This window comes from Oxyura jamaicensis, chromosome 7 (genome assembly GCF_011077185.1).
Source record: "Oxyura jamaicensis isolate SHBP4307 breed ruddy duck chromosome 7, BPBGC_Ojam_1.0, whole genome shotgun sequence".
In the NCBI taxonomy this organism is placed as follows: Eukaryota; Metazoa; Chordata; class Aves; order Anseriformes; family Anatidae; genus Oxyura; species Oxyura jamaicensis.
In genome coordinates, this window is record NC_048899.1 from 36,318,525 (window position 1) to 36,336,429 (window position 17,905).

A 17,905-nucleotide genomic window follows, 5' to 3' on the forward strand; every position below is an offset into this window, starting at 1 on the left:
TTATGAATGTGGAATATGTTTCTCCTGGCATGGAACAATTTTTAACCATAAATTCCCCAGCCCTTATTTCATTGCGGTCCTGCTTCCTTGCTGGCAGGTAAGGATGATTCTCCTCCCATCTCCCACAAGATCCTTCACGCCGTGACTCCCGATCCCATGCCACAGATTCGATGTTATGTCTGGGAGCTGGGCTGCCATCCCCAGAGTCCCATATCACCTTTCTTTTCCCCATGCAGAATTTCCAGCACGGTTCCACAAATCCACATTTGGCTGCAATATGGGTCTCTGCCAGCCACTGCTCTGATCGATGTATCTGTGGTATTTGTGCTTAATTTGCTGAATCTCTGGGAGTGCTGGAAGGCCTTTAGTATATGCTGGAAAATTATAGGCCAATAGATTGCTGTTCTATATGAACTGCCAATGCTCCAACTGTGCTCGGTGTTCTTATGGGTCTTCCTCTGGAAATTCAGCTTCAAATTTTCTTTTTATTTCTGTATTGAAATAGTTTTTGATGGAGTCTAAAGGGAATTGCTTAAATTGTTGATAAAAGAAAAGAGTATTTAGATTTGACTTCAACAATAAAATAGTAAATTAATAACCACCTATCATTCATTTAAAAATTTTTAGAATTATGAAAACCATTTTGATGGTTTCAAACCATTTCAAACCAGTTTTCAAAAATGGAGGGAGAGCTGACAGCTACTTCTTCAGGTTGCACAAAAGAAACCATGCTAACTTGACTTCTCAGGGCTCCAGAAGGGAAAGCAAGCATTTAAAGATAATGTGGTATTACACAGAAGACTTCTTTTTTTCTCAAAAAACTCATCATAGTTGTGCCAGGAGACCTTCCTAATGACTATGGATCATTTAGAGATAGTGGCACTGAAGGTCCCCAGGACAGTGTTTTGTGTCAGTACATCCTTCTCTGGCACCTTTCTGATTGTTGTGCAAATGCTCCAGAGGTCCTGTTAGGCAGCGATCACTGCTCAGAGGGTAACGGGTCTATTGTGATAATGTGGTTGAAGGAAAATATCCAGCCAAGGATTCGAGCACAGTCAGAAATCCTGAAAACTAGACTCCTGATGATATCCTTTGTTGGGAAGAGAGTGACTGTAAGTGCTGTAAACAACAGTCAGTTTTTTTTATGTTGAATATTGTGGCCATTTTAAATTAAACATAAAATTGTCTCCAGAGTACAGTTCTGTAAGTCAGAGAAAAATGGTTCTGCATTTTGGTGCATGATTTAACCTGAAGTATATGTATGTTTATAAATATATATTATGCATGTGATTTTTTTTTCTTCCTAAAATTTTCAAATCATATGGGGTGTCAGGCTGACATATTATGTGTTACAGTTGTAAGCTAGAAATAAACTGAAAACAGGTTTTAATGAAAAGATATGAAACAGAGGACTAAACTACTGCCTACATAGGTGATTTTAGAAGGTGTAAATTTAAAACACCTTTCCAAAACTTGTTAAATTATTTCTAAATTAATATACCTTTGTCCTTCAAATAATCGTAAAGTCATCAGGGTGAATCTTCTTGAGTGGGTCCTCCAAAAGTCAAGAACTTTTCCAGAATTTATAAAAGCATGGTGAGTGTTACTCATTATCAGTCTGAAGAATTGATTCCAGTGGAAATCCAATATGTTCTCTCAAAAATGTCTAGTGTATCTGCTTCTCAGCTGAGGTCTTAGAAAAAGTCTTGATGACACCCTGTACTGAGATGGATTACAACAGGAAATGAAATGGCCTAAAACCAATATTTTAAAATTGGTGCCTATAATTTGACATCTGAATGTGTATTTGGAGTCGGTGACAGCTGTGTGTTCCTAGCACCTGTGAAAACCAGGCTACCTTACTTATTAAGGATTTAGAGTCAAGACCTGCTATTGATTTTTGCGAGGCTAGGATTTCAGTCTACATGACAAGGGCTGGCCATTCAGGCTTGATCATTTTTGGCCCAAAGAACTAAGTTCAAAAGTCTTCCCAGAATCTTTTCTGCTCATTTATCATAACCTATTCCAGCTCCAGCATACCAACTTAATTTCATTTCAGTTTCCAGTTTGATATGCACCGCGGGGATCTCTTTCCCAGGCAAAAGGCAATATGAGGTGAGAAGAAGAGCATGCTGCCAGCACAGGTATAGGCCTGCATAATGGAGCTGTGACACTCTGAAAGAGGTTTTTCATTTTAACAACTTTTCGAGTGGGGAGTGAAAGACATAATGCAGATGGCATAATTGAAGTGGGAGAACGAAACATTAAGCATGCACAGAAGGGATTAGTGAGGAACTTTTGGGGTTATTTAATTTTGGCTCACTTGTTATCTAACAGTTTTGTCAGGGAAAAAAAAAAAATATTAAAGCTCTTTGTAAGTCCAGAAAACCTAAGGAAGATTATTACCTGCCTAGGAGTATGTAAAACCTTGTAAAACTATCAGACTTGAGAGAATTTATTCTTTATTATGTGATATCATGTTCTACAAAATATCTTTCCTTGCACAGCTCTCACAGGTCCCCTTTCTTCATTTTTATAGACTTGTCAATTCTGGGAATGATCTAATCATGATGAGGATTTAAGGTATGTATATGTTTTGTACTGAATGCTAATAATTCATGAGCTCTTGGTTTCAAAGATCTTCTCTGTGAAGCTCTGCAGTTCAAAAAGGAATGCCTTAACATAAAAAGGATGCTAAGCCTCATATTTAACACCTAATGAAATCATTAAAGAGAGATCAGGCTTGATTGCAAATGTTAATTTATCAGATTTCACACATGCCACAAGTATGGTGAACAAAGAAAAGGAACCTTAAACACCTTTGAGGTCTCATTAATTGAGGTAGAAAATAAAATGGTGAGGAGATTTCAAAGGCTGGCCATGCTCCTTCAAGACAAACTGTGCAGAGGGACCAATTCTGCATGCACCTTGTGCAAGGAAAGTCCTTCTGAAATCATGGGAAGTGTTGCCAGCAAACAGACCGCAGGATCTAGTCAAAAACTGAGGCACTCTGAGCAATTCTGGGTAAGAAGCCCTGTTGTGTGTTAACGACACAACCAGGAGCACACCCGCTCCCAGGGAGAGCACCACGCCTGTGGTGTCGGTTACCTAAAGAATCTCCAGGAAGAATACATATGAGGATAAGAAATAGTCACTCTTTATTCTTGTCAGTAGGTTTTGCCTTTGACTCCACTGATCAATATCAGCCGTGCATTGGTTACTATGGGAATGAGGCTTTCCTGCACTCAATAAACCCCAAGTTCCTTTTTTTACAAAGGTGAGCAAAATACTTTTAAAAGAAGGTTTTATCTGCTTTATGCCTTGAGGGACTCTGCAGCCATCACTTTAAAGGTACTTGGACACTTTGAAATGCAGAATATTATGATGTAGCTTTGGGCAAGTAAAGACTTAAAACCATTTGTTTACCCCAGAAATCAATGTCACATTCGTGTAGAAATCTATACTCTCAGTGTGCCTAGCGTATGTGTGTGTCAATGTTCTCACGTGTGTGCACATATATGTGACTATTTGTGTGTGTGTGTTTGTATCTACATGCTGTCTAAATTAGCAGATACATGGAGATATAAACCTTAATATGGATTACATTTAAAGCTTGAACACAAGATATACTGAGATAAAAAATATCTAATACCTTGGACTGGGCACTTCAGCTGAACTAATTAATCCACCCTTACAATGACCTGAGCGTTTCTGATTATAATACTGGGATAAGAAATAACATAGTTTCCATTTTTATTTATGATAAGACATTGTCTGATTATAAAATATTTAGCAACGCATTAATACACATTTCTTGTGGCATATAGTGCCAAGCATATGTGAAATAATATGTACGGTGTTTCCTGAGTAGAATTAATTAAAAAAAAGCAGCTATGATGGACAAGATCTTGGACTGCTGCAATGTCAGATCAGTGATGTAACCTCTTCACAGACTTTCCAGGTGAAGCAGGAGAGTGGCAGCAAACTGCCACATAAAATGCTGCCAACTACAGCCAATCTGTCAGATGTCTATTCCTGGGATCTATTGCTAATTGGCTTGAAGGATGTTAAGAGTGAGTGAATTATTCCTTTTTTTTTTTTTTTCTTTTTTTACCCTTTTTGTTCATTTACGTTTCTCACATTTTTCTTCCTTTGCTAGAAATAAATACAACAAAGAGTAATTGTGATGTTTTTCTCTACCTAGAAGTAAATATAAATGACTGGAAGTTACAATAGAAACTAGCTGGGTACCTTCCAGAACACTTTATGGACCAAAGAAGTTTACAACAAAGAATTGAGGCTTGTTGGTATATCTTTCCTTCTCCATACACAGCTGAATAACAGTCTAAAGGGACAAGAACCTGCTCTCTTTCTTAAGTTCTTATTAAGAGAAGGTTAAATACACATTTCATCAAAAATCTGTACAGGCTCTGTCAAGTTTTCCATGGCCTCTCAGGGCAGCCAGGGCTAAAACTCTCAGTGAAGGTATACATGGGAAGAAACTTCTGACAACTGGTAAACTACAGAGAGGCAATTTTAGAGGTGTTGTCACAACTACAATATTTGGCAACACCAGAAAATTGTGTCTAAACTTAATCTGTTGACTTAAAATCTGGCAATTAAATGAAAAACACACAAACTCATGCTGTCTGGAAGAAGAGAAGAAAACACATATCTCCACTTTTGTCTGAAGTTTTGCGACATAATAAGAATTTAGTGTCACATCTTGATACTATTAAAAAATTCTGTTAGTTTGAGATTATGAATTCTTTAAGACTTAAAATAATATTTTTGTGAGGTAAAAACAACAACAACAACAGAAACTAGACATGTTTTAAAGAAGTTCAGAACTGAAGTTGTAAAAGAGTTTCTATGAAACCAACTTGGAGAGGAAGCTCACTTTTGTTTCACAGTTTGCCAAACTAATGGGACCAGAGAGAGTGCTTAATCAAAGTCAATATTGTCCTGCTGACTCTCAAGAAACGATCTAAAAGTGCTTTGGGGGCTCTTTCTATGTTCATTATCCTTTCCTGTGTCACTTGGTGTCTCTAATCATAGACAAAGAAGCACTTAAAATGTCTCTATTCAATTCTCTTCACTACTGAAATCTCAAATTAAATACTTATCAAGAAAAAAAATATCATATTTAGAATGAGATCGTGACACAAGAATCTTCTGAAAAACAGCCTAGGATAATTCAGCAGCCCCACTGGATCTTGTATTTAGAGCAGTCTGAAGTGTTCAAGTGACTCAGCAACTCAGTGGTGGGTAATTTACAGCTCACTCCTCATTGCAAGCCGAACTGTTGGCTTACAAACTAAAGTGCTTCTGCATCAACCTTTGCTGAATGCAAATGCAGTGTGTCAAGCTCAAGCAGCAGATGTCAAAGCTAGGAGGTTTAAGACTAAGTACAGAATGTTGAAACACTTCTCTTTTGGACAATCAAAGGTAACTATGTTTAACTGTTTGGAATTATCCAAATTTCAGACCTTACTTCAAGAAGGTATAGTCAACAGGCAACTTAGTTTGCAGGGTAGAAAATGAACAACATACATTGAAAAGTAGTATGATTTTCTAAGCGTTAATATTTCAGACTAAGACAAAAATCTCACCTCTTTACAGATCAGAAATACATATTTGAGAGAGAAAAATGAGAGAAGAGAAGAGAAGAGAAGAGAAGAGAAGAGAAGAGAAGAGAAGAGAAGAGAAGAGAAGAGAAGAGAAGAGAAGAGAAGAGAAGAGAAGAGAAGAGAAGAGAAGAGAAGAGAAAAAGCCAGTGAAGAACCAATGAAGAACCAATGAAGAACCAATGAGCACAAAGCCCAAATCACTTATGTCAACAACAACAACAAAAAAGCAGTGTTTTTTTTTTTTTTTTTTTTTTCCTTTGCTAATGCTATCAGACCTGATTTTAAGGGGCTCACTCAAAAAGTGAAATACTTCTTGAGAATGACTCTAGGTAATAGAATCTTGTTTCACATCTAAAACACAAAAGAGTTACTCTGAAAGAATGTACGGATTTTGCCTCTTTACCAGTCTTATACTAACAAAAAATCTCCTATTAAAAAGAGGTGGATGAAACAGTGTTTGTAATAAGTGCCAAAGATTAAGCTTTATTTCTGCAAGGAAAAATAAAATGTATATTTTACCCAAAGAATTTAAAGCTGGTTGATATTGTACAGAGGTCAACAGGAATTTTACCAACCTAAGAACTTATGGATTTGAACCTAATGCATTATCTCATGCTAATACAATATAGTTTGGTTTTAAAGCAAAATGTGTATGTAATTACTTTTAATTTGATTATAAATTTTCCATCTTGAAGTAAAACACTAAACCTTAGTTGCAGTAGAAAGACATGCAGCATAAAAAACTGGCCACATACGTACTTAATATAGTGGGCATAAAAATACTAATTAAGATAAAACATTATACCACAGTACCTACAATAAACACAAATTAATAAACCAATCAGAAATGTGAGCACCTTCAGGAAAATTGTAGCATGCGTCATATAATCTCATGGAGATAAGTAAGGAATGTCTAATGTGAATTTTTTTTAATGGACCAGATAATTTGGGGCATAACAGGGAAAAGTCTCTATAAAGACTGTAGCCTGTAAAGATGCCTATGTAATTTGGAAGAAATGGTATTCTCCTGTACAGAGAGTGCATGGGCTCAGCAACTTTGGGGCTCCAAGCCGTTACAGAAATGGATGCAAAAGGATCTGTTTCGTTGGCAACAGCTGGCAATACTCCAAATGATAATATGAAAGAAAAAATTCATATCCATCTCTAGAGAGACAGTAGGAAGCAATAAATATCTTTTTTAAAATTAGCTAAAGTAGTTTTTCTCCATCTAAAAATGTCATAGCATTGAAATACACCACCTCAATGATTGCTCTGTGCTTAGTAAGCACTATTCAGACAGCATAAGCTGCCTCACACAAATATTTTTCTTTGGGCACAAAAAGCACTTTCACAGGAAAGTTAGGTGTCTTTCACACAACAGTGACCAAGCAAGGCTTTACAAGTTATCATCCATTAGAAACTACTGGAACAAATGCTCACTTGGATATACTGGCTTAAACCATCAAGAGAGTCTGAAGTAGCTGATGCGGTAAAGCAAATGTCCAAAATTGATTTATGTTTGTTTTACCATGTTTATATGTTATAAATGAATACTGACTTTATCTATAAATGCTGGAGTTTAGCTGTTTCCAGTTTTAATTCCTATCAGGATATGCTTAAAATAACTTCAAAATAAATTACTTACATATAGAGGAGGTTGCAGAAATTCAGAACTTATACTACGTGAAAACAAACAAACAAACAAACAAACAAACAACTCAGGGTTTTTTCATCTCCTAGTTTTATAGCAGTTTACTCTTGTTTCCTAAGATGTCTTTAAAAATAATTATTTAACTGGAAATCCTTGCAAGATGGAAAGACTCCATGGTGCAGAAGCTGACAAATGGAGGCTGCCCCTCTTCCAAGCAGTTAAAATCTCGAAGATGTGAAAAAGATAAACACAAAACCAAATGGAAGGCCAAAGGACATTCTCTAAGACTACGGTCATTTGTTCATGAGACTTTCATTCACTCATCCATCCCAGCAGTTTAAAAGGTCACACAGGTATGGTGACAATTGAACTGTTTGTGAGATCTCTCATGAAAGTGAACATATGGGACATATGGGTCTATGTTAGTTTGGCTCCCTGCCTTCAGGTGTTATTCTGACAGGTACAATGTAATTAGAGAATACAAAGGTCCTTATTTTCATGCTGTTTCTGTTTGCATTCTAACTGAATATGGTACCAAGAAAGAAAAACAATGTTTTAAAATGGTACATAATTAAATTGTGGAGTCACTAGGATGTAGTAGAATCCAAAAGTTTTATAGTTTCACAGAACAACTTGGAAAACTCATAAAACTGTCCACAAGAAGCTATAGAAAGTAAGTATACAGATAGACCCTCTAGCTCTGAGTTGAATGGGAACATCCCCGGATACCTTGACCTAAGTCAGACCTTTCCTGTAAGGACCTACCAGTTGCCACAGGTAGAGAGAGGACACAGGGCTATATGGCATGTCCTGGTCCTACTTCTGTCAGGAATGATTAATGATTGATTTTCATCCAGTTTTGATGGTATGAATCGCTTCTGAAAGATCCTAACCTTTTATTCTCTTTTTTGTTTAAATTGTTTTGTCAATTTTCCTAAGCAGAGGGAAACTAGTTTTTTAGCATTTTCCTCTCCACTTAACTTCCCTCTTTGGTTAAAACACATTTATATTAATATGTTTCATAAAAATAGGTCAACAGGGGAGAACACACTAAATCCCAGCTGAGGGAAAAGTAGAGGGTAAATGCAACCCTGATAGACATCAAAGAAAACAACCAGGAACTCAAACTCAGATCACAAATCCATAGAAAATCATTGATTTCACTACACAGAGAATTAATTGTTCTTCATTTCTGGTGTGGTCCAAGCTTCTTTTTAATCAAATAAAATCTCCCTTTGCATTCAATGACAAATATCCCAACATAAAAGGGATGGTACATTTGGTTTTCTGGATGTAAGCAACACTTACATGAGGTGAACTGTTTGCCATGTTTTTTTGAAGTTACTGACTCATAATTTCTTAACTTTTACTTTAATTTTCATCTTAAAAACAAAAAACAAACAAACAAAAAACTTGTTCAATAGTTAAAATATAAAGCAAAGAATGTGTCATCTAGATGTGGATGTTTAGACCTTAAATCAGAATAATGGTAAATGTGTGCAAGGTCCAAAAATAAAAGTGAGGTCCAAAAGTGAGTAAATGAAATGAAATTAGAGTATAACGCTGTGGACAAATTAATACTAAAGACACACAAGGTATTTAACCTTCTGCTTCAAAATTTCTGGGGTTTGGGCACAGTCACAGGTCATCTAGAACCACAGAGTGAGAAAGAACAGTAATGTAGTTTTACTGTTGGAATGTAGGACCTGTTGTCTTTGACCTATGCCTGGTGATTGGGAAAACCTCTGTGTAACCCCCTGTAGTATTTGCCAGCTGAGCAAATGATCGGAAACCTGCAAATAAGTTTGTAGAGTTGGATGTCTGAAGGAATAGACTGGTAGCTGTACTCTAAAGCCATGCAGGGATTGTTTTTTTTCTGAGTATCTGATACCTGCAGCTCCACAGATCCCTGTGCACATGTTGTTCTGTATATTGCTGGAAATAACTGAGATGATAAATATCAAAGTATATTGAGCCACTTTAAAAATCAGTCTGGAATCACACCAAGGCTAGAGAATCTATATCCACAAGAAGTCATATAAGTGATAGGAGATACAATATTTTGGATTCTTATCTGAATCCATGGCTCTTTGATCTTTTCAGGTGGCTTTCAGGATAGAAATTTCAAGCTGAATGGTTCTTGGATACTAAGAGATTTAAATGAATATACAAAGAAGAAAAGAATAAATGTGGTCGACTGAAGAATGTAGCAAAAATGTGGAGAGCATTTTTTTTTTCTAGTATAATAAAAATGATAAAATAAATTGTCTTGTTGTCTAAAGAAAATGCAAGCAGTTTCTAAAACTCTTGCAAGCAGTCAGATTTGCTCAGAACCCTTCTGGCCAAGATACTGGTAATAAAGACAAATCCAGAAAAAGAAGAGGAAGATGAAGGTGAACACTAAAATGCCTGATAGAACTTATTTGTGTTTTTTTTTTTTCTTTTCTTTTTTTTCTTTACTTTTTTTTCTTTATGCTTCTCAAAGGAATTAACTTAAATGCAGCCCCTTTGCAGCTGTATAAGTAGCCAGTGGCTGGAAGTTCACTCAGTCCATTAAAAAACATGATATTCTGAGAAAAAAATAATCATTGTTGGCAGCCCTGGAGCGGTGGGCAGGCATATTTTGCTTCTTAACACTCTACTGCACATCATCCAGATGCCATCTACATGGCAATGAGATGTCGGCCATGGCAATCCCGTGGCATGTTCCCTGTCAAGTGTCCTGCACAAATGGTGAGCAGCTCTTATTTAGCTCAGGCTGGCAAAGAGGACCCTTTGCACCACTCTGTGCCCACTCAGTTTAAAAATGATTCATCTTTATGTTTTTTCCAAGGTTTCCATGGTGAACATGGGCACACGTAACAGTTTTTTGTTGTTGTTTTCAAATAATGATTTGGACCTTCCATCTAAGAACCCTTCTTGATCTGCAAATTTCCATTAAGGAATATTTTTTTTTAGATTTTTAATTTAAAAAAAAAAAAAAAAGAGAGAAAAGAAAGAGAAAGATTAACATAAAATTTAGTGCTGGTCATCTGTTCTTGGTGGGGTTATTTTTACAGTGACTCAGTAGAACACTGGGTGAAATGGCTCATCGGTGTTCCAGCGGTTCTGTGACCATGTGGACATGGGCGTATTTGGTGTTTGTAGGTGCTAGAGTTTGTTTGCAAAAAGAATAATAATAGTAAAATAATAGTTTTCCCCAATATGACATCCAAAGAACACTGAGTGTCACTAAGACCTTCAGGCTTTCTTGCCACGTGTATTTGCTTGAAAAGATAAAGTTTATCCAGAATTAGAAGTAATCCAAAAGACAGTTTCCCTGGGAAAGTTTCTGTAATGTTGTTTACTTAGGAGATGTGAGGACATATTAAAAGATCTCATTTAGGCTTGCATGGTTATCACACACACAAAGCTCAGCACTGACGAGTTTGCTTTTCATCCATGGCCCTGAAGAGCTTTCAGCTGCTGTGTCCAGATATTTTCAGGGATTTGGGCTGTTTTCATTTTTTCCACAACACACCGAACTATCAGACATCAGACATTAGATTTTAATCTTGCTAAAACTGAACTGATAGCTTCTAGGGCAGGCATTATATGAATAGTACTCAGAGGAATCCAGCTCAATCCCCACTGCTAGAAATGGAAACCTCCCCACTGAACCAAAGGGGCTTAGGGCAGATCATAGAAATTTTTAAGTAATTGTAGTTAATAAACACCACCTTGTCGTCTGCTCCACAGCAATACGAAGCTTCAGCTGTCAAAGGTAGCTCCTGCCACCCACTCATGGGGTGCTCCATGGGCTACCCTGAAATGCACACATTTGCAGCACAAGCCACGAGCTGGAGGCAGCCTCATTTTTGTGATGTTGAAGCAAATTGGGACGTGGGGACTGCTCGCATACCAATGTTTTGTCGCTTTCCTGGGCTCAAGCAGCTAGAGTAGTTGAACATATCATTCTTTCCCTTGTCTGAGAAACATTTACTGCTTGTCACAAAAGGTTTAGGGAAGGCATACTGTGTAATAGCTCAGATGACTGAAAACAAATTTAAATATAAGAAATGCACTGGCTTATTTTTTGCATGTTGTAAATACTCTTAGAAACGGCATGGGGCCTTATTAAGTTTGAACCTCAGGTCTTTCAACTTCCTCGAGAAAAGAGAACAAATGGTAAAAGCATGAGGAAATAAGTAACCTCTGTGATTTCCCACTTCAGTTCAAGCCCAGATATTTTTGTCAGTTGTTAATTACAGTCATATTTCTTTAACACCTTTAAAAAAGAAACAGCAAGCAAAAGATTTCAAAGAGAGAGGTTGCACCAGCTCAGAAAAGTTCTGATTTCTCTAAACATGCGGTAACCCACTGGGCAAGGAAGATCTGTGCTTCCTGCAGACCCTATTGCCAGTTCTTCACAACTGAGAACTTTTGATTATTTTCCAAACTCTTATTGAAATCAACTGGGCTAGTCACTTTAAAAAGAGACCCCTGTGCTGCTCTGTAACCCTTTAGTCTTTTGTTAGGTTGTTTTTTACATGCTCTTATTGCTAGATACCAAAGTGTATAAATCTCTACCAAAATGCTAAAAGAAGAACTAGAATACGACGTTAAAGGGGCAACTATTAATAATATTTTTATTTTTATCAACCGTTCTTGCACAATTAGTTGACATTGCAACAGTTTCTTTCCATATTTGGAAGAAGAAATAAATACAAATTCTACAATACTAAAATCTAAAATCTAAAATGTGTCTCATTAACATGTGCCCAAAAATAAATAAATAAATAAATAAATAAATAAAAGCTTAGCCCCACCATCAACACTTCATAGCCTATAGGTTTCAACACAATCACAATTACAGCTGAAAAAGCAATGAGAGGATGGATTATGATGATCCTATACCCAGAAAAATCTCATTCCCACAACTGAATCTCTAAGATACCAGATTATTTGCCATTCATTTTGCCAAACACATTTAAATCCTTCACTGGTTCAGGGTGCTTGGGAGACTTAGGGTGGACAGGTTTGTTGCTGTACACCCTGGGGTTCTGCTAGAGGACAGGGTTTGCAGGATCCTTGCAGAACTTATGGGGAACAAATGCTACCATTTAGATACTGAGCAGAGAGATATGTTCTCCTCAATCCAGTTGTATAATACTGATGAGTTTAAACTCCCAAAGTTTTCTTTTTTTCCTGAGGAAGGACAGTGAGCAAAGGAGCATGTGAGATGGACAAATACAGAGAATTAGGTCTGGGAACATACTCAGTTGTGAATAACCAACTGATAAGATGAATCACTGCTACGCACAGGTGCCTAACATTTGCTGTGTGGGAGCACAGGGTGATGACTAGGTTGTTCATCATGCCACTGTGTCTTAATGCAGAAAACTTTCCTGGCTTTACATCGAGACTGTGGTATCCCCTATTTTTTCCCGGTGTGCCATCTCATATTGGAAACTATCAGTTACCCAATTAATGAGTAAGCAAAACCAACGGCCTATGAGCAATAACTTTTCCCTAAGGACGATCAGCAGATCCCAACAACCCTCATCAGAAAAATAGTTATTGTGTTTCTGGGGAGCCCTTAAGGGTCACGTGCAGATAGACCTTGGTCTGATTTGTAAGAAGAAAGCCAGTGCCCAGACAGCTTGAGGATTCCCAAACACAGCTGTGGCTGGTGTGGAGGCCCATAGCAGAGGGCTGTTCTGTTGCATACTGGCATACCACCACAGCAAATGTTACACTGGAGGAGGGATAAGGCACGGCCACGAGTGCCTAAAACAGCTCCTGAGAGCTAGAAAGGTTGCACCTGCCACTGTTGCCATCAGAGTGTGGCAGCCACTGCTGCCTCCACATCATCTTTCCAAGTTCCTGGCCATGGATTGTGGATGTAAAATGCTCCAAAAACCTATTGCAAGGGGCACATTTCACCTTGGAGAAGCAGGGCTGGCCAGCTGAGCTTGCAAGTATGCAGCCGGCTGCTTGGCATGGAGCTGCCATCATGCTGCTGGCTCCAGGGCTGCCCCTCCAGCTCTGCCTCTCCACTCATCTGCCCAGCCTTGGAGACAAAGCTCTCTTAGTTCAAAGCCAGGTAGACATCTCAGTCCTTTAAAAATAAATAAAAATCATGTATTTCACTTGTGGTAATAGATGACATGTATCAATGGGATAATTATTTATAGTTTGGTGATTTGGGGGCCAAACTCTGCTCTCAGTTACACTGTTTGGGCTTGGGAATAAATAAGCTGAAGTTAGTGTGAGTCAGAGCTGAATTTGTCGCTAAATATTTTAACTGTAGCATGAGTTTGCTGTCTACATGACTGAATCGCCTTGAGAAATTCAGTGCCTCCTCTTTGCCTTTGCCAATGGGGCCGCAGTGATGCTTGGGTTTATTTAAGGCAAGCAGCATTCATGCCTCACCTCCTGCATCTGTGCATAATGCCCCTCACCTTTCCTGTCGTGATGGGTGCTTTGTATGTAGGAGCATTTAACTCCTTAGCAATTAGCGCCCCAATTCAAGTCCCATGTTTTATTTGTCTGGGTTTCCCAATCTCTTGAGGACTGATTACAAATGTTCTCCAACAGCACCACGTCATTTGCTGGAGAGTCTACGAGCAAGGCAGGGCAACTCCATCAAACGCTATAACTGTGATTAGAGACAGCCTAATAGCAACAAACATATTTGGTTGCCCTTCACCAAGACCTTTCCCCCAGCTGCTTATATATACATGTTTATCTCTGGTTTTGCACTGTCAGGAAACAGGTGCTTTTCTATTAATAGATATGATGCAGCAAGGCAAGAAGAAGGTGCAGCAGTATACGAAAACAGGTGGTCTACAGTTGAACAGTTTATAAACAATAACTAATCACTCAAGACCTGTAGCAGTTTCTAATGAGGACTATAATTACAAGCCAGGTGGCTGTAGTTAGAGGAATACATTGTTTTTAAACAGGTTACTTCACTCAACAGCAGTTTTACGGGAGGCAGGATTGTCTACAACATATGTTCTCTCTGCTTCTCGTTTTCTTTTTTTTTCTTTTTTTTCCCTCCCTCTCCCTGCATGTGTACGTACGGATGCCTAACGCCTTCCAGTATAAAGCCCTGTTTTCTGTCACTTACGATTCTGCAAACTTGTAATTGCTCTGGCTGAATCCTGAGCGCTTATGTCAGGGCTAATTTTTGGAAGAATTCAGTATAAAAAATTTAACTATTTTTTTCAGATTGGTGGTAGGGAAAATAAGCTATTTTTAGCACACTAGGACGTTATAGCACAGTGCTGTTAGTGTGTCAGGTACACAACATGGTCAGAAAGAAGCTGAAAAGTAATGAAGGTCTACGTGCCCAAATCCTGTTCTCTTTATTCAGCCATTTTAATTGGCCTAATAAAAGATAGCTCCTTTTCCTAAAATATTTCCCTATGCTAAAAAATTGCTTTAATTGGTTTCTGAAAAGCCTTGGATTGACTCTAGATATTGGGTTCTACAAGGACAATGTTTGCAATGCCAAAGACTTGCACTCTTTTACCATTCCCTTGACAATTCACCCCAACATGGCCAAGCCACAGGCCTCTGAACATGCTCAGAATTTGCAATTAGATTCACAAAAGATCTCACAGTCAGGGGGCATGGTTCACTCCTCCTAGAGCTGGGGGAACTGTGCTATCAGAACCACTGCGCTGCTCAGGGAGGGATGGGAAGCTGGGAAATATTCAGGAGATATTAGTGATATGGTGAAGGGACTGGGGAGCTGGAAACAAAATGAGAAAGGCCAAGAAGCCACTGGCAGGCAGGAGCAAAGCTCTGCTGTGGCTCTAAATTTTCCAGTTCTGCTCAAGACCCATGGTTGGTTCAGTATGGTACCATGTGATGCAGCATCTGAAATATTCTTATCCCTGTTTGTTGTGTAAAAATACAGGAAAACATGAAAATAAGACTACATTAAGGTTACGTCAAGGCTGAAAATTAATTCACTTTCGTCATTCCAAAGTCAAGGTTGCTCCAGAAGCTTGGTTTGAAATGACTGTCTGAACTTAAGCACCTTTTAAAGAGGTTTGCTAGATCAGTGAATGTGTGTTATGATAGGATAATTACAAGATCACATACTAATTGCCACAGATCTTTTTGGACAGTGCAGGTAAAACAGCTTCTATGTTTAGAGGCTCTGCTTCATTTGTTGCAGAATTCGGAGGGTCTGCAATCAATGTGATGGGGAACCACGAGAGGAACAAATGTTTGTTACCATTTAGGAGATTAAATGGCACTCTAGAAAACTGAGTCCTGCCTGTGCAGGGGTTGTAAGTGAAGGCCAGCAAGTCACTTAAGCTGGTTTCTACAAGAAAGCAGTGTGTATCCTTGTCCCTGAATAGAGGTGATGAGTTCCCCTCATTTTGATCATTTTGAGATCTGTAAATCTCCCAGCTACACTGAAAGTGTCTTGATTTGGGCACTCAGTTTAATCTTAATCTTTCTATACTTCAGCGTTTCTGGTCAATAAAACAAGAGAAGTAATGTTTTGTCACAAGGATATTGCACAGTATATTTGTAACGTTGTGGAAAAAAACAGTGACAAACTTAATTTTATATCCAATAAAGAGTTTGGATAGTGCCATATATTAAAGAATTATTGTGAAAGGAAGCACATGAGAGGACCACTTTATTCTCAGTATACTCAGCTTACAGTCTATTCAATCATATTTTCATCTAATATCAATATCTAGTTGCTACAATTAGTGATAGTTTCTACAGATATACAGAGGGACAGGTAGTGATTATATGATGGCAACTCCATATAAATATTTTCAGACTGAAGCTATGCTTATAATGGTAGATATTTTACTCATATATATATATTACAGACTATTTCTAATTCTTACCCTTTTCCTCATCCTTCCCTAGAGTAGTCATAACTTCTTTATTTTGTGTTTTGAGAAGTTCAGAGTTTTGGTCTAGGCTAGCTATGAGAAGGAGGACACAAATACGGCATTTAATACTTTTGGTTGATGCTGGAAGACATGGCTTCAATTTATAGGGCTGCGTTCAGGACTGCAGTGAACCTGCCTATAGCTGCCTGAGTTCAGGTTTTCTGAGAGCTTTTCTTTTTTTCTTTTTCTTTTTTTTTTTTTGTTTTGTTTTGTTTTGTTTTGTTTTGTTGTTTTGTTTTGTTGTTGTTTTGTTTGTTTGTTTGTTTCTGATTGTACATAAAGCTCAACGACCGGTTTAAATACTGTATCTTGCTTATAACTTTATTTTAGCTCTTTTTTTAACATCTCCTGTGTACTCAGAACAACTACTTCACAATTTCTGTAGGATGATGGCACCATTTATTGGAAAATGCCTTAGTCTCAAAAAGGACTTATTGTACTTTGGTTTCGTTTTGTTTTGTTTTTCCAAAATCGTAGTTCCAGGAGTCTTATGTGTGGATGTCTCTAAAACATAAGTTGAAATCTTTGTACCTCAAGCCTTTAATCACCCCAATGTGCCTTTTTTTCCACTTTGCTTACCCCAAGGCTGTAATGAGAGGCATACGTTAATCTTATTTATATGTCCTTGCAAAGCATAGCTGTCTGCATACATATTTCTTTGTCTGATGCCTGAATATATATATATATTTCCCATGGGGTTAAGGTCTCCCAGCATGTTAGTAAGGGCAGCAGGTAAGGGTGCAGCCTGCACGTGACAGCAGAGAAGGCCCCAGGGGCATCCACAAGCCCCTCATGAGAGATGGCCTGCAACAACGTGGAGAAAATAAGATCCCGATCTGCTCCTGGCAGTGTTATCTGAATGAGAGGAAAGAGAGACCTCTCTGAGTCTATATAACCCTCAAAGGGCAGCCAGACTGCCTTTAGTGATGTGAATTTCACATCACAAGAAGTATGAACGAATTATAATTATCTGGCTAATTATTAGCTACAATGAAGCTTAATAGCTGCTTTAAAAATTCTGGGTTTATATGGATTTATTTTCATTTCTTTACGTTTCTGTTTTTGTAAAGCTGCATGAAACTTTATCTGAATATTGATTTGGATACGATAAAATATTTTATATTTACTTTTGTTTTGGTCTTTCTTGACTAAAGAATTCCTTCCTGGTAACTAGCCAGATTCCTTGTGGGTCCCTTCCAACTCAGAATATTCTATGACTCTAAGTTCAGGTGGAGTAGTAGGCAGGGAAAATAAATAAATAAATAAATAAATAAATAAGAGGAATAACTCTAGTATGGGATCTGTCCTTGAAAGTTATCCATACTCAGCTAGGGAAAGCTGTGGCTGGCCTGCTCTGATGTTGGTGAACCACAAGGCTGGGCTAGACATCTCCATAAATCCTTCCATCCCACTTCTTCTTGATGCTATGTGAACTCCAGACAACTGGGAGTTCTCATAAAGGTGCAAAGAAAGGGGAGTATCCAGTTGTCACTAGGACTATGTCCCGGTCCCTAATTTCCTTATTTTCTTACATGAAATCTTACAACATCCTACATGATGCAGTACAGCACAAGATGAGGTACGGGACCAAGTAAATGAAAATAAAGCAGAGGACTTCAGCACACCCAGCCCACTGTGCGGCTCTCCCATGGTTTACAGTTGTGCTGCTCTTCCTGCAATGAAAATTTCTGGGGTTGCACCCAGTTGGG